Consider the following 20,524-nt stretch of genomic DNA (forward strand, 5'->3'; position numbering starts at 1 on the left):
GCGGGGCTGCAAGGATTAGGGATGCTTTGAGGGAGCAATTTGAGGCTGAAAGCCAACAGTAATGTCTGGTTTAGTGCCCTGTATGGAAGTGAAGTGCGGTAGGAATCTGTGTTTGCTACGTATGATACACTGACTTGCAGTGCCTGTTGCTTTCCTGGGTGAAGGTTTCTTTCTTTTATGTTATGCGATAATAAAGAATTGTTTTCAAAGCCAAAAAAATCAATTTATTGAAAAGAAACACAACACAACTGCTTGGGAAACACAAAGGGGTGGTGAGGGGGAATGGTACAGTCACAGATTTGCATATGTCCTTTCTGGAGTGCTGTGCAATGAGTGCTGCACTTCAGGATGGCTATACTGCATGGTGATGGGGGTTGAGTGCAGTGGGTAAGGGTTGTAGTTTTCAGGGCTGGGTGGCGAAGCTACAGGTGTTGGACGCAGCGGGTGGCGGTAAGAACCTGGATGTTGGAGAAAGTGGGTTGGAGGTGACATGGTGGCACAAGGGAAAGAGTTTTGGGACAAGGGCTGCAGCAGGGGGCGGGCACGGTAGTGCTCCACCTGCATGGCTACAAGCGCCTGGATTGAGTCCGCTTGGCACTCCATCATGTTTATCAGCCGCTCTGTGCTTTGGTGCCAGCGATCCACATTCTGTTGGCGGACCCTCCTTTCACTGTCCCGTCACTCCTACACTTTATTTTCATTAGTTGAATGCTGCATGACTTCATGCATCATGTCCTCTTTGCTTCAGTGTGGCCTCTTCCTGATTCTTTGCAGCCTCTCGGCCGTTGAAAACATGGACGGCTGAGATCTCAAGGTTGCATCTGTAAAGGCAAAATGCAACACTTAAGAGGCAGCATTGTTCACATCAGACAGAGCAATGATTCCCCTGTATTCAAGGGCAAGCACAGTATACACAATAGCATAATTTGCCTGTCCCAAAGCGAGTACACACAACCCACTGTGAATAAGCACAGGGTCAAGCGTGACTGATTGTTTCACGGCTGTACTGTCCTCTGGGTTTCTGTGCCTTGGGGAGAGCCAACCATGGCAGGGGGCCCCAATACTGAACACTGTCCCCACATTTTCCACAGGAGTTCATCCTGGAAGATATCTCACTGCTGAGGGTGACCAGGGAAGCAGGGGAGGGTCTTCTACTGCAATGTGGCTTCCACCCTGGCCCATATGCAGCTTGCCTGTGTGCAGCAATGGGTCCCCTGTCCCTCATGGCACAGTGGCACGGACAAGTTAGCCTTACTGGGGCAAGGAACACAGTGGCTCTCACAAAAAAACTGCACAAGCGCATTGCCCAAATTCTGGCTGAGACCTTTGAAGAGATCACTGAGGCTGATTACAGTGATGTGAGAGAGCACATCAACATCCTATTCTACATCTAGCGGTTTGCCTTGCGGGCTTTGTGGTAGGCATTCTGCAGCTCCTTCACTTTAATACTGCACTGCAGTGTGTCCTGGTCATAGCCTCTGTCCATCATGTCCCTTGATATCTGCCCGAAGGTATCGTAATTCCTACAGCTGGAACGCAGCTGGGACTGGACAGCTTCCTCCCCCCAAACACTGATGAGGTCCATACTGGGCTCACCTGGCGCTTGGAGGCATGATCACCTGGAAAGATTCGCTTATAGCACTCCACGCCTGGCTGAGCAAATAGGAAGGGATTTTTCAAAATTCCCAGAAAATTTAAAGGATGGGTCTGATGGTTGGTCACCTGAGGGCAGGGCAGTAGAGTTCAAAGTAATGACCAGAATGGCTAGAACAGGCATTGTGGGATACTTCTGGAGGCTGATCACAGCACAATACCAGACCAGGGCATCCACATTGGCACCGCGTCGCTCCAGCAGGGGTGCAGCAAACGTTATTCCACTCGCCAAGGTGGAGTACCAGCAGCGCTGCAGCTGCAGAGACAGAGTGCTCTATTTGCATTGCCACTGTGGACGGGTAGTGAACTAGGGCGCCCGGGGCTCCTTTATTGTGCAGTAACTCACAAGTGTAACCAAGCCCACAGTGCCTGAAGGACATTGAGAACAATTGATGAAGGGCTTGGGAAGTGCTTTTATAATTGGTTTCTGGCTTATAGGGGATAAGGGCATTTACTGGCTGTCAACTATGAGTAGAAACATAGAACAGGGGTCTCAAACTCAAATGACCACGAGGGCCCCATGAGGACTAGTACATTGGCCTGAGGGCCTCACCACTGACCACCCACTGCCCTGCTGCCCCAGCCCTGCCTCTTCCCTCCACTTCCCTGCCCTCATTCCAACCCCTTCCCTGAAATCCCCACCCCAACTCCGCCCCCTCCCTGCCCCCAAGGGGTGCAGGAGGGGTGCAGGCTGCATCAGGGCGCTCAGGGCACGGGGTTGGGGTTCAGGGGGGGTCAGGGTGCAGCAGGCAGCTTAGGGCAGGAGGTTGGGGTGCAGCAGGGGGTTGGGGTGCAGGAGGGGTGTGGCAGGGGGCTAGACTGCAGGAGGGGCTCGGGGGGCGGGCTCCAGCCCGGCATGCACCAGGGGCAGGGCAGGCTCCCTCCCCCCCCACCCCCGCGATGCTCCCGGAAGTGGCCAGGAACTGGGGGAGAGGAGGGCGGGTGGGGCACAGGGGTCTGTGTGTTGCCCTGGCTGCTCCTCCAGGTATCTCTCCCATTGGCCGGGAACGGGGAACCGCAGCCAATGGGAGCTTCGGAGAAGGTACCCAGAGGCGTGGCCCGGGCAACACACAGACTCCTGTGCCCACCCTCCCCCAGGTCCCTGCCACTTCCCAGAGCGGCGCGGGGCAGGGAGGGAGCCTGCCCTACCCCCCGTGCGTGCCGGGCCACGGGGAGCTGGCGGACTGCAGAAAATAACCCCACAGGTCGTGTGTTTGAGACACCTGTCATAGAATATCAGGGTTGGAAGGGACCTCAGCAGGTCATCTGGTCCACCCCCCTGCTCAAAGCAGGACCAAGCCCCAATTTTTGCCCCCAATCCCTAAAGGGCCCCCTCAAGGATTGAACTCACAACCCTGGGTTTAGCAGGCCAATGCTCAAACCACTGAGCTATCCCTCCCCCTTGCCCCTTCAAAGTGGTTATGGTTTTTGGGAGGAGCAAGGGGGGAAAGGGATATTTTTAGCGCTGTTTGGTATGTTGTGGCAGTTACTTTGTTTTTCCTGTTCTGTTTTGCAAATCCATAAGGAAGTTTATCAACTCTTCCCTCACCCCTAGTTAATAAAATGACCTGTTATTTCCATGCATGGTGCACTTTCAGTATGTCTCTGGTTTACTTATATTCACATGTACTTCGACAGGGGAGGTTGGGCTGGTTTTGGGAAGGAAAGACACCAGACCTTGCAGTTTTCTGCTCCAAAGAGTTGTGGAGCCAAAGGGTGGGGGGGGGGGAGAGTACTCTTGCATCACAACCTGAATGAGGGTCCACAGATAAGTAAAAGTAACATTTATTGAAACTAATAGATGTAACATAACACTGAACATTTTTTTAAAAGGAACTGTGAATGAAAACAGAATGGATCAGACTCCCTGAAGAATGTTAAAACTTTACTGCCTATGATCCCTTCTCCTTGGCCTTGGTCTCCCACTCCCCTAGACAAGGGGTGAATGGCTGTGGGAAAACATTCCGAGGGCAAAAATGTGGACATCTCCTTTTCAGGGTTTGGGGGCTGGACATCGCTGGGCTTCAGGTGTAGTCCAGTCTTGGGCTCATATTTTCCCTCCTTCGTGGTCACAGGACTTCCCCTGCTTGGCGTTTTAGGTGCTGGTGCAGGGTGTTGTGTGCATGCAGTTATGTGCCTTCTCCCTCTCCCCATCACTGTCTGGATTGGGTCCTCCACCTCAAAAGGATAAGGAAGAGTAGCTGGAGAAGGAGGTGGAGGTGCCAGTTCCTGGACATTGGCAGTGGCTATTGCAGCAGGCAGGACCTGAATCCATTCCATCACCATTTGTATCAGGGATTGCCACTGGGCATGCTCCCGGCCTTTTGGGCAGGTTCCCGTTCCCTGTACGTGTGTCCTGCTCCAGGAACTGGACCATTATAGACTCTTGCTTTTGGGAAAAAAATGTTTCTTATGCTCAATAGCCTTTTCCTCAGAAAGTCAAACTGTTACTGGCTCCTTCTGTCGATCCTGATGAGCAGGTGCTTCAGCGTCCTTCTCAATCTTCCTCTACTGTCCCTGTGCTGTTGCTCCTGGCCCAGGCAGAATGGGTTCATTCTCCTCAGCTGAAGGTCCTGCCACTTTAATCACATAGAGCTGCATTATATTTTTTTCTTTCCTTGAAAAGCTGGTAAAAAATCCCCCCACATAGCATAACTAGGCTGTGGAAATCCACAATATTTATACTTTTCAGCATTTCTAGAATGCAATAGTTTTAGTATCCTTGGTTCTCAGACAACTTTTGCAGCCCTGGAGAAAGGAGCAGCAGCTGGAAATGGTAGGTAGTGCAAACTTCTGTTTTTTAAAAAATTTAACGTCTTAAAGTGTGTGATTTGGCCAGTCGGCTGGAGGGCTGCATTTATTTCAGGTGTAGCCTTAATGGTTCTCAATTTCTTCTTTTAAGGGTGGCTATCAATTGGAGAACGTTGAAGTTTTGAAAGTACCAAACTGGAAAAGGGAGTGGCTTTCCGGTCCTGTGGTGGGGATGCAGCAGTCTGTGCAAGAGAGATGTTTGTCCTACTTGTCAGCTCTCTACATTTGTTAAATGGAGGGGTTTGGTGAGCTATGAAGGCGGACCAAGTATGTTTGTGCTGCCGTTGAACCTTAAACAGCTGGAGTTTCTGCTGCACCAGAAGTTTGCAGACATATACTTATGGGACTGAGAGGCAATCCGAATGGAAATAGATCATATTTTAAGTGACTAGATGGAGCCTACCTGGAGGGGAAGAAGCGAATCACCTGTCCCAAACCTACAGCATCAGGAAATCTGGCCCCTCCCACAAGGTGAGGAGAAAGGAACAGGGAAAGAATCACATTGCAACTGTACTATGAACTTTCTGATCAAGACTGCAAACCACTTGGCTCCCCGCTGCAAAGGGGCACCATATTATGTTTGTGCAGCCAGTGGAGTGGATCGTTCACCTGCCCCCCCTTTCTCCCGGCTTATGTGGCATGGCTCCGAGTGAAGGGATGCCAGGGCCTGGGAATGCTTGAAAACATTTGTACGGAGACACAGGACCACTGATCTCTTTGAAGAAGCAAAGGTTCCCCTTCTCCCTCCCATATGTAACCAGCCCTGGTACAAAATCAACTCCCACCTTCCACACTTATCCTGTTTATCAGGGTCAGGGTTACTGTAGTGAAAGCTTGTGGTCTTGAAAAGGAGAAGAAGACAGTTGTAACTTTGGAGAACCGTTACATTTGTACAAATGTCCTGTCCCTAAATCCAGGTGTGCTCATCTGAGCAGGTGGCTGCTTTCAGGTGTGTTCTACGGTCACTTTACGGGCAAAAAGAGTGCAGCAGAAAACTGTTCTGAAGTGGTGAGTGTAGGTCACTGTTACAGTGAGAATGGGGGGACAAGAACCTTTATAGATTTGGGAAAGAGTGGATAACCTGGATTTGTAACCTGGATTTGTGCTGGAAATGGCCCAACCTGATGATCACTTTAGATAAGCTATTACCAGCAGGACAGTGGGGTGGGAGGAGGTATTGTTTCATATTCTCTGTGTGTATATAAAGTCTGCTGCAGTTTCCACGGTATGCATCCGATGAAGTGAGCTGTAGCTCACGAAAGCTCATGCTCAAATAAATTGGTTAGTCTCTAAGGTGCCACAAGTACTCCTTTTCTTCTTGAGAGACAGTACATGTCTCTGACCCCTGTCCACGTTACAAACTGGCATGGGACTGCCACACCCCCAGCCATGTTCATACCCCACACCCCTCAGGCGTGCTAGCCTTCTTGCCCTGTACATGCCTTGAAAGCTGGATTTCTGGAGTTTAGGTGTGGACAGTAGGGGGTTCTGGCACAACCATGCGCTTGCACTCGTATTCAGTCACCAGCGTAGATGTAGTTGTGATTATTTGTCAGTTTCTGGACTTCTGAGCCACCACATATCTAGACAGCCACCAACTTATTTGGGTTCAGAACCTTGCTTCTGAAATCCTTTCTTGCCCCCATCTTTCCTGTACTTGAACTCTAGTTAGCTACTCTTCTGACTTGACAAAAAGTTCAGAAAATCAAAGATCACAAAGGCAATTATACTACATTAGTACAGGTCTAGACTTCTGAGTCCTGTTAATGTGTGTGGGAGAACACACACTGTTATCTTCTTGAGCAGGCAGAAAAGAAGCTTTGCAGATAACTAGTTATAAACAAAACCACTGTAAGATGGGGTTTCATAATGGAAACTTTGCCAAATCTTTAAAGCTGCCTCTGGCTACTTTTTTGTACTTCTGAAGTACAGAAATATCTGCTTGTGTGGGAGTATTGTATTAGTCCTAGAACTCCATAATATAAATTGAACAATCCAAAACATACATTAAAAACAGTAAAGACTTACTGAGCAAGAAGCAGGAACATGACACAATAGTGCCTGGCTTGCTTAAGTTCTGATACAAATATTGAAGAAATTTCAGATACTGTACATGGAATGGGAACAAGTCAAAAGTGCATAAAGTTCACACTCAGATTTTCCATGGACTTGCACAAGATATATGGAGAATATTCCACAATTTTAGATCCTGAAATTGTAGGTCAGTATGAATGAGAGCTAACGTGTTATATGTTGCATAACAAAAGAATACATGCAAATTACTGGTTTTCCGTATTTTTAAGTCTCACCTTTTTGGTACTATCCAGTTTTGTCCATTTTTGAAAGAACTGGCTATATATTCAACTTAATGTAACACATCTTCAGTGACCGTAGTGATCCAAGGATTTTCAAATTCTTTTTCCTCATAAGTATTGAAGTCGTGTCTTTGGCACGGTTCATTTGGATGCTCTCTAAACTGACAGTTGTGTGGAGATCCCAGCGTTTATATGGAGAGCTTCTAGCATGTTAATGCAGCCTTCTGAAATAGAAAACTGAAATTTTGAGTAGTTCTGACTTTTTCAAAGGTAGAATTTGCTTGACTATCCAGATTTAAAAATGTTAGAGCTCTGTCCAGATCGTAGCCAACTTTACATCAGTTTCATCATGGAGGTGCTTTGTAGCAGCACCATGAGGGATATGTTCTAAAATGAGGCATAGATCTCATTTTTTTTCTACAAGTAAGTGGCCTTTCAGTGTGTAACTACATACAATACTCAGATCTTTTAAATTTTCTATGAAGTTTTGGTTTGATTTCTCCTAAATTTTTAATAAGGCTTTGAAATTTTGGCTTTAGCTGAATTCTTTGCTTGGTAATCCAGCCATTCATTGTAGACTGATATCTCTAAAATAAAATGGTTTATATACACACAATTTAATAGTGTTGTATAGTTAGTAGGGTTTCGTTCAGTGTGATTGATATATATATATATATATATATATATATATATTAATTGAATTTCAGGCCATTATTCATAAGCTCAAGTCTGTTAGCTGTTGCCAACAGATAAACTCTGTGCTGTTTATGTGCTGCTCCTAGCATATAAAGTGTTCTCCTTTAGCAGCTGCACTAATACCCATCTCACATGTTGTCCATCTCTTAAGTAAAGTGACTAAGCTGCCACTTAAGTATTTTTTTAAAACTAGGAAATTAAAGTATAAAATCTTTATTGTGAAGCACTTAGGGTTGCTCTGTACGTAACATCCTGACTCAAACCCACAAAAGCAAGGACATGAAAATTTAAGCCATCTAACATTACATATACTTTATTCCTCCACCTAGAGGTGCACACCTTACCATTATCACAACTACCATATTCTACAGTTCATGCATCGCAAACTTAATTCTGCTTCCCCCTTGGGGTGCCAACCTTCCATCACCCTGTTTACCAAACTACCCCTTCCCAACACACTACTCCATATTTCCACAATTAATAGTTTTAGTCCACAACTAATGGGTAGTTTGGTTAAGATGATATGGACAAGGAAGGACTGAGGGTGTGGGGGAACAGTTAAGGTCATGGTATGTGGTCTATGGTGATGCTAAGGTGTATGTGGAAGACTGAGTGTCTGCAAGTGGCTTCGCAGTCTAGATGGCTTCCACCTACTTTGTTTAAAATTGCCACTTAATGTTTTATAAAGTTTCTGATCAGGAATTTCTTGACCAGGTAGAGTAGGCCAGGATTTACTGAGAGAAAAATTAGGTGTAAAATTCTGGACTGGCTGACTGATCTAGTTACCTAATAGGAGCTGAAGGCAAAGCAACCTCAGCTAGGCCCATATTATTTTTCTGTGTGGGTTCTATCAATTTTCAAGATCGTATCATAACTTTCTTAGTTAATCCATACTACCGTTGGGTTAAAGATTTCATTTTTTCCTTTATTTTGATCTCTTCACGGAGAAACTTCCCTGTTTTCAATAAGTGTGCTAGTGTTTTATAAAATTAAATAATATTTGGTCCCAGTTCTATTTTCAGATATCTGTGAAACTTCTGTTGATTTCGCTGGGAATGAAGTGCACTTTTCTGAATACAGAAATTAGATCTTTGATTTCTTTTTTTTCCTAAAAGGTTTCCTAATTGGCCATCAGTAGGTTAAAGGGTAGTTTGGAAAAAGTATGACAAAGCAACATATTTATCATGTAGCTTGGACCTTCTGATTTGCTCTGCTGTGACAGAGTAATCTGCCGGGGAGGAATTTATTAAAGGTTTAATATAAAAGGTTGACCTGGTTTTATGAAAATCTTCATTGAAACCTTATCTGAAGCTTCAAGGATATAGAACAGGGGTGGGCAAACTACGGCCCAGGGGCTGCATCCGGCCCTTCGTATGTTTTAATCTGGCCCCCGAGCTCCTGTCAGGGAGCTGGGTCGCAGGCTTGCCCTGCTTCCCATGGCTCCCGGATGTAGCGGCTTGTCCCCCCTCCAGCTCCTATGCATAGGGGCGGCCAGGGGGTTCTGCACGCTGTCCCTGCCCCAAGCACCGCCCCCACAGCTCTCATTGGCCAGGAACTGCAGCCAGTAGGAGCTGTAGGGGCAGCACTTGCGGACAGGGCAGCACGAAGAACTGCCTGGCCACACCTCCACATAGGAGCCAGAGTGGGGACATGCCACTGCTTCCAGGAGCTGCTTGAGGTAAGCGCTGCCCAGATCCTGCACCCTTGATCCCCCTCTGAACCCTTCAGTCCAAGCCTGGAGCACTCTCCTGCACCCTCATCCCCAGCCTCATTCCAGAGTCCGCATCCCCAGCCAGTGCCCTCACTCTCCTTCCCCCCCCCCGCGCCTCCTGTCCCAGCCTGGAGCCCCCTCCCACACCCTGAACTCCTCATTTCTGGCCCCACCTCAGAGCCAGCACCCCCAGACGGAGTCCGCACCCTAACCCCCAATTTTGTGAGTATTCATGGCCCGCCATACCATTTCCATACCCAGATGTGGCCCGCGGGCCAAAAAGTTTGCCTACCCCTGATATAGAAGAAAAAATGCAGGCTGCACACTGCAGAACTAATCTGCCTTACTCTTGCCTTTATACTGCAAAAGACTCCAGATACTCTCCCCTTTTGGGGATTGGAGAAGGTAATAGTTACCATTCCCCTGCTTCTGTGATGGATGTCTCACTTCCTTCTGACCAGGGGAAAGGTGGCAAATTGTTTAATGGTTTAAAAAAATGTATATTTTAAAGTGAGAAAATTCTGTAAAGAAAGATGTAAGGGACTGGTTAAAACTGAAAGAAAGTGGAACCAAGGGACTGTAAAATTGGTCTTCAGGGCCTATGCAAATCATTTCCGATTAGAATTGATTCTGTTTAGGCCAAACTTTAGTGTAGCGCTCATTAACAAAACGTAGCTTTTGGAACTGGTAATACTGAATCAAGACTTTTTTTTAATGGGGCTTGCAATTTTTAAAAAATAGGTTATGTAATAGGTTATGACTTGTCTGCTCTTCCTCTCTTTACTGAATAGAAATGTCGATTGTAATCTCATTTCAGTATTACAGTTGCAGCATGCCACCTACATAGCTGTGACTGCTTCCTATGTGCAGAGATAAGATACAATTGAATAACTTTGTAAGTCCGCTACTTGGGAGTCTCTCCACAATTTGTTCTTTTTGTGTGGTAGATGTGGCTGATCATTTGATTCTTCATTTGGGAGATGTGCTCAGAGTTCAGTAGTTATCAGTTTCTTAACACATCCTCCCAGTTTAGGTTGCTAGATAAAACTCTTGCTAGATAAAACTCTGCTCAGTAGCATGAAGCTACTGAGCAGAAATCCAGTTATTTGTTAGGAAACTAATTATCATTTTGTTTTTGCATTTGATTGGGAGTAAACGCCTTTCTGGATTAACCATGGACTAGAGACCCTTGTACTTCAGTTGTGCCTCAAACTGCTTCCATGGAGAGGTCCGATGCAGAGAAGTGGCTCTCCCAACACTCCTTAGCCGGGAGGCTGGCTTCTTGTTGTGCAGGGCATTTAATGCTGTTGGAGGGCTGGAGGAATTTGTCAGACTCTGGGCTTCCACTTTGCCCTCCTTTTAAAAAACAAACAAAACCCCATGAATAGAGAAAAAGAACAAAAGAGAATACTACTCTTACATGGATTGGTGGCCAAGGGGAACAAAAATCCCAAAATAAAACTTAACTCCCATAATTTCAGAGACTTTTTCTTTTCTACCATTCTCTCTCATCTGTAGCCAAAAATTATATGTAGACCTGGCATCTTGTACAAACCTCAAAATTGCCTGATTAGCTTTGCTTCCAGCATTTTTATTTTTAATGCACAGAAGAGAGAGAACACAGCTTGAGTGTCAAGATGCCATGATTATATTTACAATATTTGTAGTTAGTTTCACATATAATTAGTAAATTGAACAAGCTTGAAATAAATTCTAAATCCAAATAAATATCTAAAACTGTGATGTAATATTTAGAGTTTCTGACCATAATCACACTTTCTTCTTTGAGTGCTTACTCATATCGATTCCATTCTAGGTGTGTACGCGCCTACGTGCACACTTGTTGGAGACTTTTGCCTTAGCGGTATCTGAAGGGTTAGCAGTAGCTCCGTCATAAGTGCTGCACTCATGCGCTGGTATATTTGGTGCTGCCAACCCTACGCCTTCTCAGTTCCTTCTTACCACCTGTGACAGTTGGTCAGATCGCCTTGTCTTGCATTGCAAGAGCATTAGCAGTTCTTTCAGTCTGTTAGGTTCTGTCTCCTTTGTTGTTAGTTGATAGGTACTTAGTTAGACCTTTAAGTGTTAAAGTAGTTTGTTTAGGAGTTAGTCCATGCTGGGGCTTCGCCTCGGAGGGGGCATGCCCTGTTCCCCAGGCTTTAAGCCATATTCATTGCTGATGGATATGAATAGCTGATGCCTATTAGTGACTCCCACAGAAAGGATAAGTGCAGGATCGGCAAAAACTTGCACCCTCAAACTCAGAAGGAGTGGAATGTCCACTTGAAGATCCTCCTCATGGAGGCTGTGCTTCGTCCTACCTCGGAGCCCTCTCAGTCAGACTCCACACCCAGTACCTCGGTGTTGGTGTGCAGCCATGGGACCTGAATCTTGTGCTGTCACGGCTGACGGGACCCTCCTTTGAGCCTCTGGCATCCTGCTCTCTCCTTTTCCTGTCCTGGAAGGTCGCGTTCCTAGTTGTGATAACATCCGCCCCCCGGGTCTCCGAGATTAGGGCGCTTTACCTTGGAACTGCCCTATATAATCTTCTACAAAGACAAGGTCCAGCTGTGGCCACACCCAGCTTTCCTGCCTAAGGTGGTCTTGCAGTTTTATATGGGCCAGGACATTTACTTACCTGTCTTTTTTCCAAAGCCACATAAGGGCAGGAGGAGCTTTGGCTGCATTCCCTAGATGTCAGGAGGGTGCAAGCCTTCTACATGGGAAGGATCAAGCCATTCCACAAATCGATGCAGTTGTTTGCCGTGGTGGCCAACAGGATGAAAGGTCATCCAGTGTCTGCTCAAAGAATTTCTTCTTGGCTCACTGCCTGCCTTTGCTGCTGTTACGATCAGGCAAAGGAGCCACCTCCAGCGATCGTAACAGCCCATTCAACCAGGGCGCAAGCGTCCTTGGCAGCTTTCCTAGCCCAAGTGCCTATCCAGGACATCTGTAGGGCAGACACTGGTCATCCATCCACATGTTCACATCCCATTATGCACTTAACCAGCAGGCCTGGGACAATGCTGACTTCGGTAGCGCAATACTGAAAGCTCCTAGACTGTGAACTTCAAGCCCACCTCTGAGGATACTGCTTGGGAGTCACCTAGAATGGAATTGACTTGAGCAAGCACTTGAAGAAAATAGTTACCTACCTTTTCGTAACTCTTGTTCTTCGAGATGTGTTGTTCATGTCCATTTCATTACCCCCAGCCCTGTGTTGGAGTTGCTGGCAAGAAGGAATTGAAAGGGCATAGAGTTGGCAGTGCCTTATATACTAACACATGAGCATGGCATTCAAGAGGGTGCTACAGCTGACCCTACGGATACCACTAAGGTAAAAATCTCAGACAACTGTGCACATGGGTGTGCACACACCTAGAATGGAATGGACATGGGCAACACATCTTGAAGAACAACAGTTAAAAAAGGTAGGTAACCTTTTTGTGTGTGTGAAATAGTTAGTGGTATTTCTTTGGCTGGGAAGCTCCATGCTTCAGGTGTTAGTATTCCTACAAACTTTATGCATGTTATCAGCAACATGTGGAAAAGAAGTCGGATTAGCACATACCCTGACGTGCCTTATTAGAATTCAAAAAATGGTCCAAGGTAACCAGAAGAGAGCTAGTTTGGTTTTAATTACATTCCAAAGAAACTGTTTCTTATTAAAACCATGATTATATCTTCTTAATGCTCATAGTTAAGCAATAGAATAAAAGAATTAGCAATAGAAACAGAAATCTTCCAAATCTTCTATTTGTCTTAAGATAATTTTGTTTTTAAATTTTATTTTAAGATTATTAGTAACTGTTCATACAGTTTCCTAGGGGATACTAGTCAAGATAAAAATTTTATTTCATGGCCCCAAGATATCATTGAAGCCAAGAGTTTAGCAGGATTCATAAAATGAAAAGACAATTACATAGATAAATATTCAGTTAGAATGATGAATATTTTTAATTAAGCCAGTGTTTTGGAAGGGATATGAACTCTCATGCTTCAGGGTATAAATCAGACCCCTAACTATGGGGTTTAGGAAAAGACATTCCCTGGGGCACTTTATCTCATTACAGCGTACTGCAGGGTCCTGGGTTTGTGAGGTGTGTTTGTTTTTTTGTGGGGTGTGTGTGTGTGTGTGTTTTGGGGGGCTTTTCTACCTTCTTCTGGTACTGGCCCTCCATGACAAGATATTGGACTTAGATAGATCGTTGGTCTGTTCCAATACAGCAATTCTTATGTTCTGCTAACAAACCCGCATTTATCCTCATTTGGATTAATTTAGTTTTCGGTTTTTTACTTTTTGTATTTCACTTACTTTGGTCAGTGTTACTAAACCAGTCAGTTTTGTAGCCTGTTTCTTGTGCTTGTTAGATTCACAGCATTGCAAACTCAGGGTATGTCTTCACTACCCGCCGGATCGGCGGGCAGCAATCTATCCAGCGGGGATCAATTTTTATCACGTCTAGTCTAGTGGTGAAGACACCACAGTAAGTCGATCTAGGTATGTCGACTTCAGCTAAGTTGTTCACGTAGCTGAAGTTGCGTAACTTAGATCGATTTCCCCCCACGCCTCCAGTGTAGACCAAAGCTAATGTTTGAATAAACAGTTTTCATCATTGATTCGTAGGCCAAGGGCATGTCTACACTTACTGGTAGATTGGCATTGCTGCAATCGATACAGCGAGTGTCAATTTAGCGGGTCTGGTGAAGACACACTAAATCGATGGGAGCGCACTCTCCCATCGATTTGTGTACTCCACCTATCTGAGAAGCGTACGTCGACACAGCACAGTGTAGCTACTGCGGTAAGTGGATCTAACTACGTCGACTTCAGTTACACAACTTCAGTTTCGTGAATAACGTAACTTAGATCGATTTACCATGGTAGTGTAGACCAGCCCCAAGTGTGGAACTGGGAACCAGGGCTCCTTAGTTATGATTTCATCTATGGGATTATCCCTCTGACCCAACTTCTGATTTGCAGTGTGGTGATGGGCCAGTCATAACCTACTGACCGCTATTCCTACCTGCATGCCTCCAGCTTTCACCCTGACCACACCATACGATCCATCGTCTACAGCCAAGCTCTGCGATACAACCGCATTTGCTCCAACCCCTCAGACAGAGACAAACACCTACAAGATCTCTGTCAAGCTTTCTTACAACTACAATACCCACCTGCTGAAGTAAAGAAACAGATTGATAGAGCCAGAAGAGTTCCCAGAAGTTACCTACTACAGGACAGGCCTAACAAAGAAAATAACAGAACACCACTAGCCGTCACCTTCAGTCCCCAACTAAAACCCCTCCAACGCATTATTAAGGATCTACAACCTATCCTAAAGGATGACCCAACACTCTCACAAATCTTGGGAGACAGGCCAGTCCTTGCCTACAGACAGCCCCGCAACCTGAAGCAAATACTCACCAACAACCACATACCACACAACAGAACCACTAACCCAGGAACTTATCCTTGCAACAAAGCCCGTTGCCAACTGTGCCCACATATCTATTCAGGGGACACCATCACAGGGCCTAATAACATCAGCCACACTATCAGAGGCTCGTTCACCTGCACATCTACCAATGTGATATATGCCATCATGTGCCAGCAATGCCCCTCTGCCATGTACATTGGTCAAACTGGACAGTCTCTACGTAAAAGAATAAATGGACACAAATCAGATGTCAAGAATTATAACATTCATAAACCAGTCGGAGAACACTTCAATCTCTCTGGTCACGCAATCACAGACATGAAGGTCGCTATCTTAAAACAAAAAAACTTCAAATCCAGACTCCAGCGAGAAACTGCTGAATTGGAATTCATTTGCAAATTGGATACTATTAATTTAGGCTTAAATAGAGACTGGGAGTGGCTAAGTCATTATGCAAGGTAGCCTATTTCCTCTTGTTTTTTCCTACCCCCCCCCCCCCCCCCAGATGTTCTGGTTTAACTTGGATTTAAACTTGGAGAGTGGTCAGTTTGGATGAGCTATTACCAGCAGGAGAGTGAGTTTGTGTGTGTATGGGGGTGGGGGGGATGTGAGAAAACCTGGATTTGTGCTGGAAATGGCCCACCTTAATTATGCACATTGTAGGGAGAATGGTCACTTTGGATGAGCTATTACCAGCAGGATAGTGAGTTTGTGTGTGTGGTTTTTGGGAGGGGGGTGAGGGGGTGAGAGAACCTGGATTTGTGCAGGAAATGGCCCACCTGATGATCACTTTAGATAAGCTATTACTAGCAGGACAGTGGGGTGGGAGGAGGTATTTTTTCATATTCTCTGTGTATAAATAAAGTCTGCTGCAGTTTCCACGGCATGCATCCGATGAAGTGAGCTGTAGCTCACGAAAGCTCATGCTCAAATAAATTGGTTAGTCTCTAAGGTGCCACAAGTACTCCTTTTCTCTTTGATTCCGTTTCCCTATCTAAAATAGGGGTATTGTGAAGAAGGTTATATGCTTTGAAGATGGAAATCACTATAGAAAGTTATAGAAATTAAACATGAAGACATTTTGTTAGCCATCCTATTCCTATCCACTGTTTTACACAACACCTGTTTTGGACCTAAATTAATTTTGTCCGTTTAAGCCCGTGTATTTAAATCTGTTGATGGATAATTCAGTAAGATCTTACCACTTTTGCCCCTTACTATTCACTTGTTGAAAAAAGACTATATTACTCTATAGTGTCAGTCACTGGAATATTCGTATGTTGATATTTTTCCCCTCTCCACATAATTTAATTTGAAGAAAGAAATTTGTTCTGGGTACTCAACATGGAAGTTTAGAATCCTGTATTCTGGAGAACGTACAATTTTTTTCTCTTGTTTATAAAAAGAAATTGGGGGGCTGCATTTATGGAGTGTTTTAATTCCATTACCTGGCTCAAAAATACATACTACCAACTTCTAAACTTACTAGGAACTGTAGCTTCTCAGAGAATCATGAAGTCTTGCATTTATTTACACTGCTGGGGTTTGTCTATACACATAAATTGTGCAGTTTTAACAATACTTGTAGAGTTTAAAGCAATATAACATGTCTAGTGTGAAGGCAATTATCAGTGTAAAAGTGCTTTATACTGGCATAGCTAATCCCATATTGGGAAGTGGAATAAGCTATACTACTGTAAGATACCTTTATACAGCATCCACATTGCGAGTTGTACTGACATAACTATTTTGGTTTTAAAAAAAAAATTGCACCTTTAACCAATATAATTATACTGGTACAAGAACTGTGTGTGGACCAGGCCTTAGAGGTGTTTTGAGAAGAGACCAGTTAGGTCCCATATAAATTAGAAATGATTTTCAACTGTCTGCAATCCATTCACTTAACTTTCTACCTTCTTTAATACATTTAAAAATAAGTATGGGGCAAAAAGTTACTGATCCGCTTTTTGCTAGGGGGCATGTAGGTTTCTCAGGATTTCTTTTCCACTCCAAACAGAGGGTGGAAATACTAAAACTGTTTCAAAGGTATACAGGTTACCATAAAAATTTGGTATGAAAATGTGCTTTTATTTATTCTAAACCATTATACATGTCCCTTATATTTTTAAGCAAGTATTTAGTAATAAATTCTGAAGATATATTCAAGAAAATAACCTAGAAGGTGCCAAATGCATTTAATAGAATAATAGCCACAGTTTTGAGCAATTATATTAATCTTCCATTTTATTTGTAATGCTGTTCTTTTCCTTTTTCCTCACTGTCCATCCAAATCAGTAATATCTTCGTCTACATAAAGATGCCAAGTGATAGGAAAATATTTATGTGCTGAGAAGAAAGGGTAAGAATTAAATAACTTATTTTCTGGCAGTGAATGTTAGCACTGTAGTGTGCGCTGCAGAGAACTATCCAAGATAAGTACAAATTGCCCACAGGGTATCTGGTAAAACTGGGCAGAATGAAGTGAAATCAGGAGTAGTTTCAGAAGTTCTTCAGAATTTGTTTTTCACCCGTTGGGAACCAACTGGTATAAATGATTACATTCGTATTGAGTACAAAAGCCTTCATCTTTCTCCAATTTTAAAACAAAAAGGTTAAGTGAAATGAAATGCTATCCAACTTCAGACAATAAACCATCAACAGAAATTAAAGTATCTGATAGTTTTGTATTCTCTAGCATTATTGCATCCTTTTAAAAGAAGAAAAATAACGGGGGGGGGGGTAATTTTTTTTCCTCTTTCAAAGATAAAACTATCAGCTTGCTTATACCAAGCTTCTTGTGACCTACTGAATGTGTTCAGGACAGCAGTTCAAGTGTCTTTGAGGGGATGTATAAATTAAGAACACATACTTATCTACACTAGTTGCAAACTCTGTGGATCAGTTTAAAATACAATCTGATACCATTTAAGCTTTCTGGTATGAAATGCTGTTAGATTAATTCTCTTTTCATACTGAACGTATTTTGGTGGCTGAGTAGAATTTCTCTCACAACCAACTTAATATATTTAGGGCTACAGATTGACCCCTTTGCTAACATACCATCACGGTAGATTAACAATGTAAAATAACTGATTGATTGATTCATGGTGCTATGCTGAAATATGCCAATTTTGTGATTGGGTAACATAGCTGCATTATATGTTGAGTTGGATCATTCAAACAACTCGATACTTCATCCTCAGAGTTGGGTGATTTTGAAATAGACCAGAATTGTTAAATAGCAAACTAAGTAAGCCCTAAATTTCTGTTCAGTAAAATCAAAGAAGTGATGGAAGCATGAATACATGGCACATTTTAGAAACTAGATTGAATAAAACACAAGTAAATGTTCAATAGGGAACAGATTTACAGTACCCTTGAGTGCTGTATCAGACACTCAAATACTATAGTGATGAGTGTGATATAAAAATATATAGAGAATAGAATATCAATGTCGAATTTTGATTAAATTGGCTATCTTAAAAAAAAATCAAAATTCTGATAGAGCACCCTATCCTACAATATGTAGAGGGAATTATTTATGAATTACTTTGTTTAAAAAATGTATAGGGGTTATGCTGTTCTTCATAAACTTTTTCTTCTGGTATTTGCAAGAGTTCTTTGGGAGGTCAAAGGGTAAAGCCGTGGTCTACACTACAAATTTTTGGCTGACACAAGTTTTGTCGTCATGTAGCTACTGAAGTTTGTATATTGCTCAGGCACATAGATGCTTGGCTGCTTGTGCTGACACTGCATGTACTCAGTGTGAGTGTTTACATGAATGTAAAGTGTGGTGCATCATAGGTCATATCCCAGTATGTCAGGCAATGTCATCCAGCACAGTGCTGTTTGGGGCAGTTTTGCAGTGTTTTATGGAATACTAAGAATTCACCTAGGGATTTGTGTGAGCTAGTTGTCAAGTTCCCAGCATGGAGTTTTCTCCATTCCTTAATACATTCCACATCTCATAATTTTCACACCACTTTTAAAAATCCCACAAACCCACATGGCACTTTTCAGTCTCTGCCATCTCTAACAGAAGCATGAAACCAACAGAGCTCAGCACATTTCTCATGAACACTGAATACAGGACCTTCTATTTGCAGACCTTTAGGAAGTACTGCAACAACTGGGATTAGAATATCTTTGAAGAGAGTTTAGTGATGGACATTACACACACACACACAAACATTTTTAGGTTGCTTGGGGCATTCACTTAGCAGTTGCAGATGGCCCGAGAAAGGAGCACGGACTAGTGTGATTGCTGTTGTAATGTAGGCTTGGGATGACAAGCAGTGGCTGCAGAACTTTTGGATGTGAAAGGCTGCATTTCTGGATCTGTGTGCTGAGCTCGCCCCAGCCTTTCAATGCAGGGACACCAGAATGAGAGCGAGTGGTGATTGCACTCTAAGTTTGCAACACCAGACTACTACCTGTCACTGGGAAATCATTTTAGAGTTGGAAAATCCACAGTTGCAGCTGTTGACATGCAAGTGTAAAGGACCATTAATAATCTACTATGCAGGACTGTGATTCTGCAACATGTAAGAAATAGTGGATAAATTTCCTGAACTGTGGCGGGATGATAGACTGAACGCATCTCTGTTTTGGCACATGCCTATCTCGCTACTGGGTACTTCAACAGAAAATGCTTTTCCGTGGTTATGCAAAGATCACCCAAGGCCACCTCACTAATATTAAGGTGGGTTGGTTTGGGAAGGCATATGGTGTGTATATCTTTAAGAACACAGGACTATTCAGAAAGTTGCAAACAGGAAAAGTAGTGGATTACCATTGGTGATATTGAAATACTTATAATGATTCTGCGGGACCAAGCCTACCCCTTGCTTCCCTGGCTTATAAAGCTGTACTCTGAGCACCTCAGCAGCACCAAGGAAATTCATCTACTGGTTCAGGAAGTGAACAGAATGATTTGTGAAATGTGCTTTTGGTAGATTGAAGGAATCACTGGTGTTGATTATTCACTAATTAGATTTTATCAAGAAAAAAAATCCCAGTGGTTATAACATCATGTTGCGTACTGCAGTAATGGCAAATGGAAGGAAAGCTTGCCACCAAGGTGGAGGTGCTGTGTTGAATTTGAACAGCTATGCACCCGGGGTATTAAGAGTCCAGTGTGGAGCTACATTTGATGGGGGTATTAAAGGTTCATTTTCACAGTCAGCCACAGTAGTGCTATGTCTTGAGACAGTGGCTATCTGGTGTAACTTCTTTGATTTTTGCCTGGTGGTATGTATTCTGTTGTGCCTGCTGCAAATTATAAGTACTGCTGGGCCTGCGGCTTTGCCTTCCACTATGAACTGTGTGTTGCTTACTGTATATTTATAAGTACTGTTTGATTTCTTGATTTCCGCTATGTATTTTGTATTATTTGTTGTGAACTAATCAATATACTTTGATTCTCCAAAAAAGAAAGGGAAAAAAAGAATTGAGTGCAAAAATCCAGTGCTCAAAATCAAAGTGTAGCATACATATGTTATTCAAGCTTCTGACATAACTTAATGGGGTGAAACTTTTAAAAAGGAAGTAAACATTTGTGTCCGTTTGCGTGAACAAAAAGTAGTTCGGTTAGTCCATTGTGGGTACATATACGCTGACCTGAAAACCACAGATTCGTGTATGCAAAGATGTAGTTTACCTTGCTGTCTCCTGGCATGGAGTGGTAGGGGTAAGGATGTGGTCCATGATGCCACATGGTGTGTTGAGAGTTGTAAGGAGCAGCAACCATGGAGTTCTCCAAGGAGTGCAAAGACTGATGATGAGTCTAGGATTTTTAGACCTGTAAATTAGCCAGAGTCTGCAGCATTTGGGTTTGCTGCCTGAGAAAATCCATTATGTCTTTGTGCATGTCCCATTCCTTGTCCTACTAGAACTCC

The 20,524-nt window shown here is 43.7% G+C and overlaps 1 protein-coding gene across 9 annotated transcripts in view; it reads left to right on the top strand.

Annotated features, from left to right (window-relative positions):
• Positions 1-20,524, top strand: part of TAB2 (TGF-beta activated kinase 1 (MAP3K7) binding protein 2) — a 144,991-nt gene that overhangs the window by 61,399 nt on the left and 63,068 nt on the right. Inside the window, exon 3 of one of the 9 annotated variants that reach the window (XM_084624388.1) lies at positions 4,556-4,935. The exons of the other annotated variants lie outside the window; for them this stretch is intronic. The gene's annotated coding sequence lies outside the window, so the exon portion shown is untranslated. The remainder of the gene's footprint in view (positions 1-4,555; positions 4,936-20,524) is intronic. 9 annotated transcript variants of the gene reach the window in all.

This window comes from Lepidochelys olivacea (genome assembly GCF_965140295.1).
Source record: "Lepidochelys olivacea isolate rLepOli2 genome assembly, chromosome: 3".
Classification (NCBI taxonomy): Eukaryota; Metazoa; Chordata; order Testudines; family Cheloniidae; genus Lepidochelys; species Lepidochelys olivacea.